Genomic DNA, 20,967 nt, shown 5'->3' on the forward strand with positions numbered 1-20,967 from the left:
CCTAATAAACATTGAATACTTGCCAAAAGAATTGAATCCTTCCTTTCCAAACTAATCAAAGCAGATCAGGTTGGTTATGTAAAAGGGAGAAACATCTCTGGAAACGCAAAACTCTTACTTGACGCTGTCCATCTCATTGCAAAAAATAAAGTAGACAGACAAGGTTATGCTGCCATTGCGCTTGATGCCTAAAAGGCTTTTGATTGGATTGGATGGGAATTCTTGAAAAGGAATCAATTTCCCCTATCGAAAACCAAGATTTGGTTTATCTGTTTGGATCTCTCTCTTCTAGGCTCTCCAACCCGATCAAGGCTGCTGTCTCGGCCCTCTGTACCTTTCTCTTCCAACCTACTTAATCCTTGTCTCTTAAGTTCTCACCATTCCTATGGAACAACAAACATATTACATGTAATAGTAAGTCATTCTATAAGTAATCCTGGATCAGTAAAGGTATCGGATTCATCCACCAAATCTATAACGCCTCATGCTTGGTATCCTTCCAAGATCATAAAAGAAAATGTTCCCTTCCCTCATCTGACTTTAGTTTTTATAAGAAACTAGTCAATGCTTGCCTTAATAACTTTAATCACTTCACTCAGAATGATCTTATCCCCAACCCCACAAGAATCCTGTTTATGACCTCTACTCACAACATCAGAGCAGCTCAATTTCATAAATTATTAGGTGCCAAAGACTCTCCTCTTGACAGATGGTCTATCCAAGTCCAATGGGAAGCAGATTGTGGGAAACAGTTTGATGACAAAACCTGGAAATTACTAGGGTCAAAACCATTTCCTCAGCTGCCAATATATCACAAAATCTATTTTTCTTTTTACATGGGGCCTTTATAACCCCAATGCGCCTGTTGAAAACAAAATTTGGCATAGTTGGACGCTGTTGGATTTGTGGTGATATATCAGGCTACTATAGTCATATGCTCTTTCAGTTCCCCTTTGTTCATTCATTTTGGTGCAAGGTCTGATCTCTCCTTAAAATATTTTTTAAAGTCTATCTCCCCCTAACACTCACAAACATATGCCTTGGTAGCATAGCCCTTGAAGAGGAAAAAGCGTATTCCGCCTACAGTGTCATTTATTGCTGTTGCCATCAAACTCATCACAGCCAACTGGAAAGACTCTGTCAGGGGTTGGTGGAATAATGTTTGTCACATCACTAGATTAGAACATTGCATGGCAATATGTCTCAATGTAAAACTCAAACATGATGCTAAATGGTCTTTCTTTACCCGATAGCGCTCCTTTCACAACATGTCTAATGAATTCCCAATGTTTTAATGGTTTAAAGAACGACCACATGTTTATCCCGATTACACATGATTAAAATTGAATATGCTCTCTCCTTCTGTTCCCGGTTTGTCTTTTTGTATGTCTACCCCTAGTTTGTCCAATCATAACTATTATTGAATGATTAGATCATCAAACCTGTCAAGCGCTTCAACATGATTACATTACTATGATATTCGCATGGTTATGCTGTATCATCTATATATCAAAATTATATATTTTCCCGAGTATGTTAGTTTATGAAAAATTACTCTTGGATTGATCTAATCATTTGCCTCACTGCAATTATTATCAAATGCTTAACTAAAAAAAAAATATATAGCTTTACATCCTACAATTATCAAAGGTAAAAGCAACAAACATTGTAACATCATTTGTGAAGTGAGTTATAGATGGCTCCCAAGTACTTATTTTTTTTATTTGTTTTGTTTAAAGTGCAGACATAGCTCGAGAACAGTGGAGCGTGGTACAGAGTGTGGGTATCCAGCATTTGGGCTGCCATATTTTAACAATATCGCAGTACTGTGAGGTCTGTCCGTCGGTATGTGCGTCCATTGGAATTAGTCTTTATCAGGTGCTATTGACAGAGCCATCTTTTGAGAGATGTGTGAAATTGGAGAACGGGATCGAGCTCCAGAGGGTGGGTGCATGACAAGAGAATGATTGTTTGCAGATTCTCTCTTTGCAGACGAGTGAGTCAAGCCGGTTGGTGGATTTGCTGCGCGAGGAGCATGTGCCACCAGATATGTAGAGCTTAGAAGAAATAACCGAAGAAGTTTATAACCACTCTAGGCATCCTCTTTCTTCTTTCATAAGATCTTTTTCTGACATGAAAAATGTGCCTAGGATTACCACAAGCATTATTCTTGTTTACTTACAATAAAGAGAAGATGAATGTTTGCAGAAGAGAAAAGCTTCCATCTAATGAGAAGCCATTGATTTAGAAACCTATTGACACTCCTGCATGCAATGCCTCAATGTGATGCTGTGACTGCAGAACTGTTTCAGGTGTTCAGTTTCGACTCCAAGAACTTTGGCCGTTATTGCCATAAGAGAGAATCGTCATCAAGTTTCGAATTGAAAGCTATTGGCATGAAAAAAATCAAGCTTACTTCAGTGAGGGAAGAGACTGTGCCCCTCCTTTCACAAATAATCAATATCACCGAACAGTGAAGTATATGAATTTGAAGACCTAATAGAAGTACCACCTGACCTTTTCCCCCAATCATTAGGTGCCGACTAGTAATTAAAAACATGTTTTTACATTCATTATTTCTCTTGCATAATTCTGATATTTTTCCAGATTTTTTAAAAACTTTTTGGCGTTCCTTTCTCATTACAACTCATGCAATAAATGTTGTTTAGTATCAACATGGTTGGTGGCAAATTGGTGTTTTCTCTGTTTCTCTGGCACAGAGCTTTGAATTGACAGCTGTAGACGTTTTGGAGCACTTCTTTCTGCACTAATTCTCACGTGAGTTGTTGATACATCCTTTCCTCATGCCTAGCCTGCTGCTGCATCTATCGGACCCCATATCTACAGGCTTCTATGCGGAACAGTTAATTTCTTCCTGCATGGTCCCTTGCTGGTGATAGGGGTGTGCTGTGGTGCTGCCTGCGCTGAAGAGTGGCCATCGTTACCAATTATGGTATGCCACCTGAATCATTTTGCATATTAAACTCCAGTGTGAATGTATAGCATGATATGATATCATATGATATGGCATTTATAAGGCGCCTATACACAAGAGTTTCAAGGCGTGACGAGGCAAGGGAGGGGGAACAAAGGGAGGACAGACAAAGATCCTACTATGCCATTTGTCATTACGATCGTGCAAGTGCATGGCATGGGGAAAGTGCAGGGTGAAAGGGGAAGGGACAGTGCAATACATGGGCATAGAATAAAGACAATAGTAAAGTAACGGCCAAGGTGGCAAGTGCATAGGTAAGTGCAGACATAAGGTATCAAGTGCTGCTGGTGGGACTGTAGGGATACAGAAACAGTCCCCAAGTGCGGGGATTGCCAGGCAGGCAGTGCTGGAGTGAATGACTGGCGGTGGTGGGACCTGGGCCCGAGAACAGACAGTGGCCAGGTAGCCAGTGCAGATACAGTTTCAGCCAGGAGGTCAGCAAGGGAGAGAATGAGAAAAGGCAGAGGCAAAGAGAAAGGTTTTGAGGTGCTTCCGGAACCGGAGATGGTTCTCCTCAAGTTTCAGGGAGGCAGGGAGGCTGTTCCACAGGGAAGCCCCCTTCGAAGAAAGATTGCTTAGAGAAGCGACTGACCCTAAGGGAGTTGGAGGCGGATGAGCGAAGGGCTTGAGAGGGAAGATATTTAGGAAGAGAGAGATGAAGGTATTGAGGCCCCAGGCCCCATAAGGCCTTGTGGACAATGCAGAGGGTTTTGAACTTGATCTTCGCAGCCACTGGTAGCCAGTGCAGAGATTTCAGTCCTGGAGAGATACGATTCAAGGACTTGAGGCCAAGGACAAGTCTCGCAGTCCTGTTCTGGATGAATTGCAGAGGGCGGAGACTAGAGGCAGGCAGATTTAGAAAGGGGCTGTTGCAGTAGTCCAGCCTGGATAGAACCGGAGCTCTGGAGACAGTGAGCTTCTGGGGGAAAGAGAGGAAAGGTAGAATACCTCTGAGGTGGTGCAGCTGGTAGTGTGACTTCTTAGAGACGTCTGAGATGAGAATGAGTGTGGAGTCGAAGATGACCTTCACTTGGAGCGTTAAGAGGATCACCAAGTAATCCTTGTGCAAGACACATTGACAATTTGTTTGACTATCAATTCCTCTGCCCAGTATGGTGGTTAAACACCTTTTCTTATTTTCTTTTTTGATCACATTCATTAACAAACTATTTGAATAGCTATAAACAAATATATATATGTTCCCTTCACTATGACAATATGACAAAATATGGCTAAGTACCACGTTTTTCAGGTAAAGCTTAGATTCACTTTCTGCAGCACTTTTCCAGGACAACAATGTACATAGTTCCTTTCAGCACCTTAGAATCCTGTGAGTGGTTCGAGAGACCATGTCCTTAACTCCGGGAAGACAGTAGTCTTACTCCTCCCAGCAACGGGGAAACCAATGGCGAGGTAATGAGAGTAAGAAAACGAAAGTGTGTGTTCAGAAATAAAGCACAGCTGCAGCCTGCTTGAGTACTGTTTGTCTGTTAACACAAAAACAATGGTGTGCACTTAAAAGTAGTTTGAGGAATACTTATTTTCACCTTATTTAGGCTAGGTGGATAGCTCATGGGCCCGTGCTCGTTTTGGAAACAATACTAAGCGAGCAGCACAGGTTCAGTACTCGGTCCCTCGCCTACTGGCCCGGGATGCATTTTTTTACTTGAACTTAGTTCACTTGACCTGCAGGTTCTTTCCAACCAGGTGCCCCACAGTGACTATTCTACCTGGATCACATTGTGTGGGCCCCAGAGGAGCTCTGCTCTCAACAGGGGAGCTGACACCCACTTGGCTGTTTATCGCGCAATGTTTCTTTTGTTCTGGAATACATGGCGGATCAATTTTGTCTTTCTGGTACTGACTTGGTGTCGTGGAAAAATAGAAGCAGGACCCGACTCTCGAAATATAGAATAGCAACACTGTAGGATGGACACAGAAATTGCTAGCACACCAGCCCCAAGCAATCCAATGCGTGTTACTCCACAACTCTTACAGGTTTTCAGTACGTTTAACTTAGTACACGTAGAAAATTCTGTGATTTCACTAAGGAGGATTTCGGTTCGCCCAATTAGCGCAATGATCTACTATGCAAAGTCAGGCAAACCCAAGGCTACCAACGTCCCTTACCTAGATGTAACCAACACAGATGTGCACTTTTAATAAAATAAAGACTCGCACTCTATCATCGCTTGTTTGAAATAACTATTGTTTGTGCAATACTTTTGGCAGTGTAATCATATTTCTAATTAGCATTGCTAAGCCACCAGAGTACAGATCGAGTCAGTAAATACAGCATTAATTGTCAAGTTTCCTCTCCATCTGAACTGCAAACTTATAATTCAAGATGTAGTCTTTCTCTAAGCGACATGAGTCCTAATACTAGATATCGAGGCTTTATCAGTTGTCTAGCAGAAATACCCTTTCTCTAAACGGGTTCTGTAGACCGACATGATTACACTGATCCTGTAGGTCACTGTTCCGATTCACTTATCTATTTTATTTTTGTAACACATTTTATTGGTTTTATGGTAGACATTACAACACAAGCCTCCAAAGCAGTCAAACAATGGCAACAACAATACTACTAGAGATCATTAGATCCGTGCCGTCTATACAGTATATAACTTGCATTTGTCCTCGTTTGCATCATTTCTGCATTCTTGTCACTGCATTAATTACATTCGGTAGTAAAACAAATCATTGAACATCTTCCCATTTTTTCCAGATCTTTCCTGCTTTCCCAGGGAGCCTCCGGCCCTGTACACCCTCTGTTCCATAGCTGTACAAACATCTACACCTGCAATCCATTGTTCAACCTGCAGTACCACGCCTGAGCCCCATAATTTTGCAATGTTTCTCTTAATCGAGGCGGTTGTGGTTGAAAAGAACACCTTTTCATACCGTGTCATCTCACATTCGCTGTCAATTCCCAGTAATAACAATTTCGGTTCTCTAGGTACTACCCGCCCCATAACTTTCATGAGCAAATCACAGCATTCTTGCCAGTATTGTTGTATAAGGATTCACTTATCTCTTGATGTGCTTGGCACCCTGAAGTAAACTGCACTGAGAATGCGCATGTGTTACTTGCTGACATACCCTAACGCAGATGTTGGGAGGAGGCGAGAGTTGGTGTGCTGCTGTATACTGGGACCTTCTGGGCTCTCTCCTCACCTGTTGCCTCAACCTGGCATGGTGCAATTCTTTGCAGTTCATTGCGGTGCACATATTTTGGAAACTGTGCATCCCAGGGCCTGGATCTTGAGTTTTGTTCCTCATGTCAGGGCAGTTCCTTCTACGACCACAGTGATGTTTCGCCGATTTCAGGCAACCATCTCGTGTGAAGGTGCTGATATCCGGGGGGAGGGGTGGGGTGTCCAAATGTCACGTAGCTAGTAATATCCAGAGTGTCCTAATGGGTATCTATGCAAAATTTGGTGCAGATTAGTGAAACTGTGTGGAATTGTATAAGGCGCAACGCTTTGCCACAAATCCTGCCACAAACACATTTTGACTTTTATATATATATATAGGTTATACTTTTTCAACTGGCATTTAGATTTACTTACATTTGAATTTCACATAAGCATTGTTTGGGAAATTCATTGATACATACCTGCATTTTTCTTCAATAATGGGTATTGGTTATCTGAATGCTGTTTTTTTTCTCACAGATTTTGTTGACTCTTCACTAGCCAATCTGCCAGTGCAGTTCGCGGTGAAAGCTTTGGAGCCCCTGTAATGAAACCAAAGGTATTCAGAGGGGCTATCTTGTGTGGGCTGGTGGTTGAACGGCAGCAACCTCAATTTAAGGGTCCGGTAGAGAGACCAATGCCTGAGAGGTTTACCAAAGCCACACTCGCCCAGTCAGTCAACTACTACCTCACCAGCTGTTAACTGCCAACTTCTCCTCAGAACACTTACTGTCAGGCAGATTTGAATGTTCCATTTGTCACAAGGTTGGAGATAGGAGCTCTGGCTTGAACTCTTTTCCATATAGCATTGGAATGGACAATTTTCAAACTGTCCGAATTCTTACAGGTTTCAGCATTTAAATAGAACAATATAGTCCCCTAATCACCTGAGAGGATAGCTGATCAGCTTCCACTTGCCCAATCATTATACATTTTAAAACCTAATGCACAGTACATTTTACCACTATCTTTGATAGATTATTTGACAGTCCTGCTCAAGGGCTGTTCAAGATGTTGTTTTTGTATTCTTTGCCTTGTACATTCATTACATGATTCTAGCACATGTTTAAATTACATACTTCTACATTTTTGTATGCCTTTGCGGAGGTGTAGCCCTCCTGCTTTAGGGGTTGCATGCAAGATCAATAGAGATTCCTGGTGATTTAAATGTTGACATGGGAGTTACATATAAAAACGTGACTTCCAGCAAGCAGTATAGGCCCACCAGTACAACTAGGGGGCAGAAGTATGATCTGATCTGATCTGATGGTCAGAGGGTGTCCTCTACCGACTTTACTGGAATGAAATTGGCACACGAACTGAAGAGAAATTCAATTTAAATTAAAAGGAAAAAGCTGTAGAGGCTCTGGTCTGGATCTTCAGTGCCGACTCCGTTGGTATTCCACAACCTCTGACCTCTTGGTGACTTTATTTAGTTGGGTGTCCTTGGGCATTTTTGGCAAGGGCAGAAGCATCTCCAGGGAGGACCCCTCTTGCGTGCTTGCACTAACTGACCAATTTGGGCTTCGGTTTTGAGAGGGAGGGAGGAAGGAGAATGGGGATGTTTTCAAAGTCAAAGGTAAATTGAAAGTAGCTATATAGTCAGCTGCCACAGGAACATTTAAAAAAAGATACAATGTGATGTGTAGCTGTTTGAACTTGGTTTGTAGGCTCAATCTAAGCACAGGTTAATCCTGTGACACACCATGGTCGACTGGCCCTTCGCCATGCTTTACAGTTGCAAGAATACATTTGTAAAAGGATTGTCTTCAGAAATCAGCACATAGATTCTGGCATCAGCCATGCAGGTCCAGAGTTCCGGCCAAGGTATTAATACAGACACAGGAAAAGCAAAGTAGTATTGTAGGTCAGTAGATGAAGATCCAACATGGATCCAAAAGGCAGAAGCAAGCTCTACATAACTAGGGCCATCTTGAGATATGACAAATATCTATGACGCTTCCTAAGCCCCCTAATGAATATCTCACTTGTTGATGGCTTACAGGGATGCAAGCCATTATTGAAAAAACTAGTTATGTACTAAATTACAGAGGCTTCTATTACTTTTTTCAGATGTGTAAACTAAGGCCAACACCTTAGGTATAGCTGAAGGCAGAATTTTCCTTAAAAGGAGGAAACTACATCAGCAGTTTTTCAGCCTTGGATCTTTAACAGATGCACTTGCTGTTAGAATATTCCCCTCATCAGACCGGAAATCTGGGTAACATTAAGCAGTGTCATAGAAAATCAGAAACTGCATTCACTTTTTCTCTCAGAGTTGTTATGGCTAATTTAACCATTAACCAATAGGCAGCGCCTCCCTTAGCTCCACCCACCATTGGAGGCCATCTTCAGACACTTTACAGCACATTTAGAGTTGGGAGTCTGCTCAAAGTTCTCGCCCTTCATTCAACCTATTCTGGAAGAATCTTCATCACTTGGCTTTACTTTTACCATCAGCCATAACTGCCCCTTCCTACCCTTCGGAGGGCAGCTTTTGAAATCTGGAGAAATAAAGTTTGTCTGCTTTTACCATGGTCTCATCGGTTAAGTGTGGCAGAAGTACTAAAAAAAACCCTGAGATCCTGAACTAGAAAGAAGCCAGAGAGACTAAAAACAGGCAGTCTTATTGGTATGTACATCATATCCTCCAGCCCCATAACCCGTCTGTCACTGCCAACACACTGCTCTGAGCCATCCTACAGCTTTCGTACCTCCCTGTGCCCTTTCTTTAGGCCAAGGTGTCTCACATTTTTGAGGAATCCCCCTTCGATCTTTTCTGCTCCGCGTTTCATCGTAAAGAATTCCCCGGCAGAGTTGCAGTGTCATTATGATACCGAAGACCTGGTGACGCATCAAAACCTGGTGAGTGTGTGTCTTTTGGTAACTCTGGAGGGGGTGTTTTGTTTTAGACTGTGTTTTTTGGGGCTTTGTTGTAGACAGTAGATTAGACCTCTGTGGGGGCAAAATTATCCGGGATTATGGCCCCTGCCCTGAGCAATGCCTGTCGATCGCCTTCTTGCCCTGATGGGCAGAATTCCCGCATGCCAGTGAGCTCAGCACCTGTGCATGGTAGAGAGATCTTTTAGGCATTTCTCAGCCTGCTAACTAACATGGTAAGCAAATCAAAATGGGGGACTGCAAACTCAAATTTTAAGCAGCCCTTACTCTGAACCAAAAGTTCTTGCTTCCCATAACCCTTAGCTGTAGCTTATGGAAATTGACTGACCTTTACAGACTGCCCCTTCTTCCTCATCCCCAAAGTCGCAGATGCGTGTTTTGTTGCACATGGGGATACAAATATCGATGTATATGAGAGAGAGATATATGCGCTGACAAAGAGGAACAAGATATTCGTACAGCGGGTGACGGCAGCAGTGAGTTATTAGCCGGTGTTGAGGGCTCAAGTTAATTGTTCGGCACAACAAATAAGCAGCTTCCCAGTGTGGGAGGGGCTCGCCCCATAGAGGTCCAGGGAAGGAAACGCAGGGCGCGCAAGCTCTGTGTTCTCTGTGACACTCCGAGTAAGAACATTGAGAGGGAGACCATGAAAGCAAAACCCTGGTCTCCCGTGACACTCCGAGTAAGAACATTGAGAGGGAGACCATGAAAGCAACACCTTGGTTTCTCGAGTCAGTCTGTATTTGAAGACTGAGGGGCTAAGAAGATAAAAACCCTGGCAGTGAGACCTTCTGTGGAAGAACTTGAGAGGTGGTTGCCCCAAGGTCATCCGTGTTTAACCCTGGGAGAAGAGGAGAAGACCACACCATAACTCCTTAAAGGGGCTGTGGGGAGTCCTAATAAAGTTGCTGTGCCTACATCACGACTCAGGTCTGTCATTTTTTCCCGTACCACAATCTAACAAGAAAATAGTGTTAAATTTCTCCACCAAACCCATAGAAAGAAGATTGGCACTGAGAAACTGGGTACGTCCGACCTGCACCCATCATCACCACAGGTTTCGCATTTGCTTTTCACAAAGCACCTTTGTTCTTACAGGGTCAAGTGCAGCGAGGCCACCAAGAGTGGCAGACTGGTGTCATACAAGACCATTTACATTACATGTGTCATCCTGGAAGTGTGCAGATTTTTTGGGTAACAATGCCATTGTTATTTCAGGTATTTATAAAGTGACTACCTGCTTCTTACCACAAAATCTCTTTCACTGACTGGAAATGCAAGCAAGAAAAACATACAACTTCTTCTCTGAGATTGCCATGAACCTGACTCCATATTTTCCTACCAGCCTAAAAGCAATAGTAATGGGATCTGGACAAGCATGCTCAGAATGCTGGTTCAATTTTTACTGTAGAGTAGAGAGCATTAATCACAATAACAGAGACTTGCTGATCACACAACACACAAGGAAAAAATATCTCAGAGAGTTGAATGCTTGCCTTTCATGGTTCCCTCCTATGGAATGCTCTTGCACAACAATATACAAGAATAATTATCACCTGTGATGGTGCTCAAGTCTCCTTTTCTTGCATGGCACATCATCTGTGTTATGACTGACAGTTGCTTTGTCCTTATTTTTCCTCTGCATTTTGAAACTGTCCCCCAACTAAATGTTGTATGAATCATTAGAGAGATAGAGAAGGGCAGGTACAGACTCAAACTGATTTTGGTTAAACACCCTGATTGGGTTTGCCTGGCATTCTTAATCAAGTCAAGATCTTTTTATGCTCTACCAGAATGTTGAATTTCTACAGTGTTTAACTATAGATATCCTTCACACTAAAGCCGACATGGAGCATAACCTTGTATGGGCTGTAAGGAATAGGTTACTCACCTGTAACTCCTGTTCTCCAGCATTGGTATCTTTCATAGATCCTCGTCATCAGGCTGGGAAGTCTCAGTAACATTAAGCAGTTTCATAGAAACCAGAATCCTTGTTCACTTTATTGTTCCCACAGAGATGTTTTGGTCCATTTACCCATTCGCCAATAGGCAGTGCATACCTTAGCTTTACCTGTGGAAGCCATATCCAGATTCATATAGTGCAAGGATGAGCCACATTGTGGGTGTGCGGGAGGGTCGCAGGCAAATCTATGAAAGATACCAATGCTGGAGAACAGGAGCTACAGGTAAGCAACTCACTCCTTCTCCAGCATTGGATATTTCATAGATTCACATGCTCTTAGTATATATTACAAAGCAGTACGAAGCATAGGCATGCATCAACATGTAAACCTGGGAGGAGGAATGTTCACCTTAGGCGAATACGATGCGAAGGACTGATGGACCAACCATGGTCTCCGAAAGAAGAATTTCTTTCGATGCAGTAAAACCTGGTGAAGGTGTGTTAGGACCTCCACTAGGCTGTTCTGCCGATGGCCCCAAATGTACAGACCGACATACAGATCATAACTCACAGTGCTGCAGTACTGTTAAAAGATGCTAGCCCATGGGCTGGCTACCCACACCCTGTACAGAGTTCCATTGCTCTAAAGCTAAACAATAAAATAAATGTCTGCAATCTACACCCTTGCCGGAATGAGGCTTCTGTTCTAGACTGCACTGGTCGACTCAGCAGTGGCCTGTTAGCAAGTTGATGGCAGAATGAGATACAAGAAGAAAGCCATCTGGAAATGGAAGCCATAAAGAGGCCCTTCGAATAGCAGCACGCCCAAATGGACCAAACAGCTGCAAGGGTTGGGTCTGATCAATGTAATTCTTTACATCAAGGGAGTAAAGAGCATTCAGCAGGCTTATTAGGAGAGCTTAAGAAAACTGGTAGGACCAACAGTAGTTGAGATGAAAAGGGGACAGCCCTTTTGCTGTGAATGTAGGTTTGGTCTGAAGGAGAACCTTGTGCATGTGGAAATTCTGGTATGGCAGGCATGACAAATGTGGCTGAATCTCTCACCCTCTCCTGGCTGAGGTGATTGCAACCAGGAACACCGTTTTCCATGAGACAAATTTGTTATCGATTTTATGCATAGGCTTGAATGGGGATTCTCATCAGTTTTTATAGAATGACGTTGAGCTCCCAAGAGGGGGTAGGTTTGCGCAATAGGGGGAATGTCAAAAAGAGAGCTATCATAAATTCCTTCACTAGCCTATGTGACCAGAAGGAAGGTGACACAGATGTGCACGTAAAGTGGGAAATGGACAGATGAAGTTTATGGAAGAGTGAGCAAGACCACTGGTAGCCAAAGAGAGCAAATATGGTAGCATGTGTTGAGGTTGGAAGCCATGGAGATGTGGTCAAATTCTAAAGACGTAGGAGCCACAGTGAGGTCGATCGAGGAAGAGTCGTGGTGGACCATGTTTCTGGATAGCAGAATGTACACTGGTGGCACCGATAAGAGATCTAGAAGCTCTGAAAAACAGAACTGCCTCAGCAATGCCGGCGCCTCCAAAATTAGTCTTCAAGTCTGCAGTTTGGCTGTGTGGAAGACTCTTGGCATGAGCGGAAACGGTGGAAAAGCATACAGGAAACATCCCTCCAATGGCAGCATGGAGATGTTACCCAGGCTGGCCGAGTAGGAGACCTACTGGCAAACAAATCTGATTTGGCTAAGAGGTCCACTTCCTGTTTCTCCCATGTTTGGAAGAGTATTTCCACTTGTTCTTGAAGGAGTTCCCATTCGTGGCCAGAGCAGAGTACCCTGCTGAGGGAATCAGCCACTGAGTTGAGTATGTCAAGGATGTGAAAGTGGCCCAGGAACATTCCAGGGAAAGAGCCAATATCCATACAGATTGGGCCTCAGTTGAGAGGATCTGCGATCTGGTTGCGCCCCGGAACTCTTATGCCCCGTCTCCTTGGGTATTCCATCAATCGGGACGGGACCAGAGCACTTTTGTGATGCATTACTTTTTTATTTTTACGTGAAGTCCATTTCAACACCTGCTTTAGCTCTGCCTTCCTGCAAATTGGCCTTCAGTCCTTTTCTCAATGCAGTTGGGATTGGAGATATGCACCACTAGCGGGGCAATTCTTTCTCCCTGCTTCTTTTGTCCCAAAATCAATCCTCCTGTCCGGGTCCTGCGGTCATTTTCTTTTCACCGCCTTTGCTGAAGTGAAAGGGCTTCACGTTGTGTTTGTCTTGTGGGCATCTGTACGTGGCAGCAGACCCTCATAACCTTTACCTTGATTGCTTAGGTCCTGAGCATCAATGGAATTCCTTTTTTTATTGTGATTCCTTTTCAGTTTGTGCACTTCAGAAAAAAACTTATCGTGTGGAAGGAAGTTTTCTACTGCGATCCTCCGCTCCATAAGCAGGAATTCACAAGGAAAAAAGAAGCTGTCCGGCGAGTACCTTAATTTTTAGAGGACGTGATGCCTTTTTCGGTTTGTCTGGTGCAGGGAGGGGTTAAATTGACTCTAGCGCCAACAGGGTTTGCCCTGAGGTATCCCATTTGTGAACTAAACTGGATACTGGAGGTTCCCTCAAGGTTTTCCTTTTTGGGGCTAAAAGTACCAGGGATACCCCCCAAGATTCTCCATAAATGGACTATGTCTTCTACCAGTAAGGCCGAGGATCCCCACCTGTGGTGTGGAGATTGGTGGTGTGGGCTCCCGAACCTTTCATCGATCTGTATGTTTTTGCAGTACCTTGATGGTTTGGGACCATAAAGGGTAGCCCCGCTGGTGAGTTTGGTAGTATTGCTCTACCAAACCCAGTAATTTGTGAAAAGCACTGATGAGGGATAGTTTATCATCCCAGTGCCCGGTAATTGGACTCCTGCAGGGTTTGCATGTTGAGTCTGAAGTTTTAGATAATCTGGATGCATGAAGTCATCATGCTCAAAAGGGACTTGAGTGCCCCTATAAACAGCATTTGTTGAGATGGTGTCATGGATGTTTTCTTGTAATTGAGATAGAAGCACGTGGCTGCTGTGTTGCAGTCGATAGATGATGCCCTCATCAACCAGTCATCCTGATAAGGGTACACATGTATCCATGATTTGTTTAGGTGCACAGTGGTCAGGGCAAGACATTTCCTAAAAATCCTTGGGGCAGACTTGACTTTGAAGGGGTGGACCTTGAATTGAAAATGGCAGCCTGCCACTTCAAAACGAAGGAATTTGTAATGACTATGGTGAATTGGAAGTGGAAATACACGCCGTCCATGTCGAGGTACGACAGAAATTCCCCTTTGGCCAGCTGAATGGTGATCTTTTGCAGCGTTACCATCTGAAACGACCTGGCGCAAAGGAACTCCTCCCGCTGTTTTTTTCTGGACCAGAAAATATTGCGAGCACGCGCCTTGATTTCCCTGGTAGCGTGGTACTCGTTCTATAGTTCCATTGGAGTGGAGCACCCTCACCCACCCTGCCCAATACACCCCTTACCGCCCCCCCTGCTCTGTTGTGCTGCCCAATCCTGTGCCCTTTTGCTCTACCTGCATTGTGGGGAGGACACTTTACACTGGATTCTTTTGATTTTATTTAGATTTTCTGTTTTTTTATAGTGAGCATATCGTCCAGGGAGAAACCAGGCAGAAACTGCATGTAGGTGCAGATGTTATCAGTGTAGCAAGTAAAAAAAGTAAGAACATACGTTGGAGAATAGTTATTGAAAGAGTTATGTTTTGTGCTTCTTCCTGAATAAAGGCAGGGCCTTCATTTTCCAGAGATAGGCAGTAAGTTCCAAGCATGAGGGCCATACATGGAAAATCATCTGTCTCCACAATTAACAAAGTGGGAAAGCAGGATCGTAAAAATGTGTTGACCACCAGATCGGAGGAAACAAGTTGGGCAATGATCAACAATCTTGAAAGCAAGGTAACTGGGAGCTAAGTCATGAAGGCACTTGAAGACCAGACATAAAGTCTTAGAATCCTCTGATGTACTGGAGCCAATCAAGACTTCTACTAAAAAGGGGTTATTGAACTAGTTCTTGGGAGATTGTAAAGAAGTCTGATGGCCATATTTTTTTACAACTTGGAGACGATGCAGCTGACTAGCCAGGATACCCGTATGAGTCCCGACGACAGCTGTACAATCTTTTTCTGCTATATGTGGAAGAATGGGGCGCAGTAGTTTTAGTTGGTAATAAGTTAATTTCACTATTTTACTGACATCAGAATTGCAATTCAGGTTCAACTGCCAAATGCAGCCAAGATTTTTGACTTTAGAGGAAAAGGCAATGGGTACATCAAATAGAGCCGGGCAAGGAATGCATGACTGTGAGTCTGCCAACAGTCATTTTGGGCCCGAACAGTATAGTCTCGTTCTTGTTCTTAGAGGGGTCTGGTTGCATCCTGTTTTCCTACATCCGATTTTTGGACACAGTCGAGTATGCGTTGGATTGCTTCCAGAGGATTTTTTAGCCTGACATAATTTTGGGTATCAGCGGCATAAGAGTGGTAGTTAAGATTAAATTGCGAGAAAGTATTTAATTGTGGCCGGATATATATATTGAATAACAGCAGTGATAGGGAGAACCCTTATTTTATTTATTTATAAGGTGCCGAAAACCCACCATTATTGGGGCGCCGTAACATGGACACTGGACGTAAAGTGGACAGGACATTAGGGGAGAGTAACCACCTCAGGGATTCTTCAGACACCAGGGCAATTTCGGCCATTCTGGAGATGTGAATGTCAGCATCGACTGTATCAAAGGCCGCCGATAAATCAGGCATGACAAGCATGCTCAGTTCACCTTCATCAGCAGCCCTCAGAATATCATCCCAGATAGCCACAAGGACAGTTTTGGTGCTGTGACGTGGTCTGATCCCAGACTGAAATGTATCAAGGATCCCTTGTTCCTCGAGAAAGCCTTGAAGATGCAAAGTAACTATCGTTTCCAGAATTTTGTTGGGACATACCAAGCCGGCAATAGGGCGATAGTTGGAGAGCAGATTCTGACCTAGTGTTGGTTTTTTACAAGGGCTTTAAAAATGATATTTTTAAATCTGTACGCACTATACCTTAAGCCGGAGAAGAATTAACAAAGGCAGTGATAAAATCACACAATGAAGAAGCATGCTGTTCAGCAAGACAAGCCGGAATTTGATCGTAGTCAGGATAAGTAGGTTTTAGTTTTGAGATTAAAGTAAATATTAAAGTAAATATTTCTTTAGGGGTGTTGGTGAGATTCCCATATGAACAGAAGTCTGGGAATTGCTCAACACAACCCTTTCCCCAGAATAACAGAGGCCTCAGCCAAGGGCAAGTTAAACTGTTGTTTATTACAACAATCTACAGGGATTATACAGGACAGTCACAAAGATTTCCCCTATTCCACCTCCCAGACCCATGCAGAACCTTTTTGGACAAACAGCGTCACAATCTGGGCCCTTCCCCTACTGCTTGGGTGCTCAGAGTGGTATGACCTATGGCTAGCCCATATAGAGGTTATTCTACTAGCCCTCACATGTCAGGTGGCTGATCTGTCCCTTTACCATGAAGCTATCTATTACATTGTTGCAGGATTACCATTAGCCCTTGCTCCCTGCAATGTACTCCAGGATTTCTATTCCCTGATTGGCTGGGAATTAGCTCTTCGGGCCTGAGACCCAGCTCAGGTCTCAGCCCTCTGTGCACCTTCTCAAGGTGATGTGAAATTACTTTGTGCCCATTGTATCGGTTAATATAACCACGTTTTGCCTGTGAGAGTGCGTTCCACGTTGCAACATTTGTTTCACCTCGTCTGGGCTGTTGAGGAACACTGTTCATCTACCCACTGTGGGTGAATACCTATTGTCTGGTTTGGCCGCATCACGTGGGTGTAGACCACAAAACCAAGCTTTTTTGCCCATAATTATCAGAATGTATTCAGGTTTTCTGCAGTTGGCCCCTTATCGTTCAAAGCTTGGAATGTTTTGTTTATCTTTAACCTTTGCTGTGAGCTCTGGCCTTACCGCTCTTTGCAGCTTGATTCTGCTCCCTTTTAGTCTCTAGTCCTGTGGCTTGGGGCCTTCTCTGATTTTCATTAAACGTATAATATGATTTCTCTGCACGTATATTGTGCTATGGTTTCCAGAGTTTAGTCGTACTTGATCCTAGCAGGCTCCTCATCTGCTCCTGTAGTTCCATGGAGTTAGTAGCCATAGGCATCTGCAAACAGGCTTTGTACTTCTTCTTTGCCTTGCGTTCAGCGTTTCTGCATTTGGCTAATGAGGAAAATAATAAAAGCTTTGACAGTATGTTTATCTATCTGTCCTCTAACTACAGAACTGTGTAAGCGTGTTCTTCGTGTATGCAAGCGTGTGTTCATGTAAGGCTGTGCAGGACTGCATGTGTGCTTCATGACTAACACTGCTACGTCGTGGTGTCACTAGTGACATCAACACAGTGGTTTCTTGGCATTGGGATTCATGGTCACCGTCGAGTCACCTGTATCTGTAAGGACATGCACTGGATAAGGTTGCAATGGCTGTCGGAGGGAATACATCTCTGCATACGTGCCAGTCAGTGGTGCACTTGGGGGTTGTCCAAATAATGAGTGACTTCGGTCATTCTTGACTCTTCGGGCCGTCATGTTCATGGGGCTGAGGAGGGACATTCCTGGGACCCTCTCTTAAGGGGTAACCCTAGTGAAAACTAATTTGGCTGAAGTCAAGACATTATATGTGGTAAATTCAATGTCAGTATTGGCAATTTGAGAATCAATGTTCATTTGGATGGTGTGGCTTTTTTCATAAAAAACTCAATACATTTGTTAGCCAATTTGATGGAAGAGGGTAGAATGGGTAAAGTGCACAGGGGTTCACTTCATTTTTTATTACATCAAAAAGTGCCAAGGATAATCAAATTGTAATAGTGGAGCGCTTCTGTGCCAAGGAAGGGTTAAAGATTTTCTTGAAAAGCACTGATAGGTCCTGGTGGCCGGTAGCAAAGAACTAACTGGTAGGAATAATTAGGGGATAGGGATCGGTTGCACATGTACATTTGAGAGGTCTTATACTCGCACAGTGAGCACAAAATAAATAGTACCATGAAGGATTTAGCAATGATGGCAACCCTGCCCCTCTCTGGGAATTCGTGGTTGAGACATTTAATTTGATAATCATTGGGTATCGTAAGATGGAAGTGGGCCATAGAGCTAGTAGTAAACCGGGTTTAATTGACAAATAGCACAACCAGTTTGAGTTTCAATAAGGTCATTGAAAGCAGCTGCGAAGTTCTCACTCGCAGCGGCAAGGAGAGTGTTTTTCTCCGCTCTGGATTCATCCCGCTTCAACCACACTCCAGGCGGTGCACCAGCATCTCTGCATTTGACTTACTCGCCCTTCATGTGAAGCAATGGCATTATCAAACACGTGTCTTATTGCAAAAGAAATAACCGCCAAAAAATACTACAGCGGATGGTTGCGCTCTGGAGACCTTGAGTTCCAAGTTGTGTCCTTTTGTCATGTGGAAGACCACAGTCCCAACCCTAGTGGTTTTTTCGATTTGGTAATTCCTTAAATCAGGGGACACGTCTGATTTCCCTCATTTCTTCATGTTCTCGCCCTGAAGAAGGCTTTATTTTCAAATGCACATGCCCAGCAGGGGGCAGATCCGAAACGTGGATATGGATGTTTGAACTTTTTTCTAACATTTGGAAAACTTCTTCTCAAGACTTAACTCACTGCCACACCCTTAACTGATGTTGCAAGATTTCTGATGCATGAAGTCTCTTGTGCCACGGTCAAAAAGTTTTCCTTGTTACCAAACACCGGCATGTCGGCAGACCTGCATTCAGTTTATTTATCAAACAGCGGTACCTGTTGATTGCAAAAGGGGCCGTTTCCAGTTACCCTTTAGATAAAGTACCCCTGGCTTCTTACTGTTCGCTCTGCTGGTTGAGGCAGACCAACATCAAATTTATTTTTTTAAACAGTGGTACTTGTATACTAATATTTAGGCGGTTGAATTAGGCCTGGGTTTTTGTCTTTTCTGTTTGCCTTGTTATCATATATGTTTTTGCATATGCTTCATTCATTTTTTGCATGTATATATTTGTAAAGTGCACGTAATTGCCTTTTTGGTAGATTGCCTTCTAATCTTAAGGTTTCTTTCTTGAACTACCCCTTCTGTCACTTCAGTCTGTACTTTAGACTTATTGTATTAAAAAAAAAACACCCATTTTTTGTTATGATAAAATAAATTAGCTTGTTAAACCAAGGAATGTTTTCAGAGTATAAATATTGTGGCAAAATAATCTTGGTGACCCTCGTGCTTTAGGTCACACCACTAATCGGTGCTAAAACCAACATTAAATTGTTTTATAATCAATTTCTTTTCAATTTAGCAGAGTGGACATCTTTGGCTTACAGATAATTCTCATATTAGTCCCAATCCACTTGTTGCTTTAAGGGACGACCTCGATTTTTTGTATGAGGCGTTCTTGACCGGTGATCTGGCGTTGATTGATGTAGCATGCATATGAGTACTTTGATTTTTGGAGGTTTTGTTATTCATGGGCTGCAAAGTTCCTCTAGGGCACGTAAAGTAAAGGAACCATACCCATTATCTAATTCTACAAGCAACCATTGAAATGGTCAAACAGGCTTTGAGCCTGATGTTGCAACTGATTGAGAATGTTAGCATGCGACGGCCCCAGATAGCTGGGAAATAAAGTTGCATAAAGGACCCTTGCATGCACTGCTTAAAGGCAGTACGGAAGACTCGGATGCAAAATTAAAACTTTTTATAAACTGGTCAATAACAGGCTAAACCTAATGGCAGCAATAAGCGTAAAAGAAATTAAAATAGGTTACATGTGATTACAATTCATCAACAACTCGATAGAAATGAATTCCTCTAAGCAGCAATATTTCAATGAAGTAAACTAGAGTGACATCTGTGTATCGGCAGTAAGAAAGTAACAGAGTAACAGTGTCAAGCAAAGACACATTGATTACATGTGAATCATCCTTGTTGCGCAATATGATGTGCACCAAATTACTCCATGGTGCTTTCTCACTGGAATTGGGACTTTTGGCCAGCAGTTACACACCTTCCTCTGCAGTTGGGTCAGTAACATGCTCTGCTGGGGTAGCAAACTGTACCTGGCAGACTATGGACCGTTATTTGGAATGGTGCTTTCAGCCATTGAAAAAACTTGCAGCTATTGAAACTGATTACCTGCAGTTGCATGAAGCGGTCTGTGTCAGATCTATTAACCCACTTAACTACCTTGCTAGTGTAGGGTAATGCTGTCTGAAATGATGGAACAATTTTGCAACCTGCTCACTGGTGGGTAAACATCCCACTAGCTATCAGCAAATATGATTGATTAGTGTTGATTTGGAGCAAGAAGAAGTGGTGTGGGGGAGGAGGCCAAACCAGCCATCCAACCTTTTGACTTAAGACTGGTAATAAATGAAGTTGTCATTTCTTGTTTGCTTACATTGTTTCTGATAATCTGGAGCTTTTGATTCTCCACTGTCCAGATATACACTATTTTGTTAAAAGCCCAGGACAGATATTGTCTGTGCCTTTTCCACGAGGTGTATGTTGTTGCTCTTCATGAGAGCCCTTATATGTTTTGTGCTGAATAGATTGGGTTTGGATCAACTCTGGCCGTGATCTGTTTTGTGTAGGGTAGATTTGGTTTGGATCAACTCAGCAATGAGTGTATGCTGCTCTCATATTCTGGGGCCACAGGAATAGAAATGTGGACTCGTGGGTCTTCCACTGACGACTAGAATGTGGCACCATTCAGGCAAGAATGTCTTGTTTGGATAGTCTACATCTTTCCCTAAAAATAAAATCTATCTGCATATTATCCACATATATTTCAAACTGCAATCGACAATATTGGATATTTATTATTGGTGATGACCGCTTCGCTACAGGCAAGTAACTAAATCATGTTCCCTTTAAGGATTG

The 20,967-nt window shown here is 43.1% G+C and overlaps 1 protein-coding gene across 5 annotated transcripts in view; it reads left to right on the forward strand.

The window, feature by feature from the left end:
• The window catches only part of CACNA1D (calcium voltage-gated channel subunit alpha1 D), a 2,225,258-nt gene that overhangs the window by 1,083,216 nt on the left and 1,121,075 nt on the right, over nt 1-20,967 (forward strand). The window lies entirely within an intron of this gene.

This window comes from Ambystoma mexicanum, chromosome 2p (genome assembly GCF_040938575.1).
Source record: "Ambystoma mexicanum isolate Mex_15411 chromosome 2p, UKY_AmexF1_1, whole genome shotgun sequence".
In the NCBI taxonomy this organism is placed as follows: Eukaryota; Metazoa; Chordata; class Amphibia; order Caudata; family Ambystomatidae; genus Ambystoma; species Ambystoma mexicanum.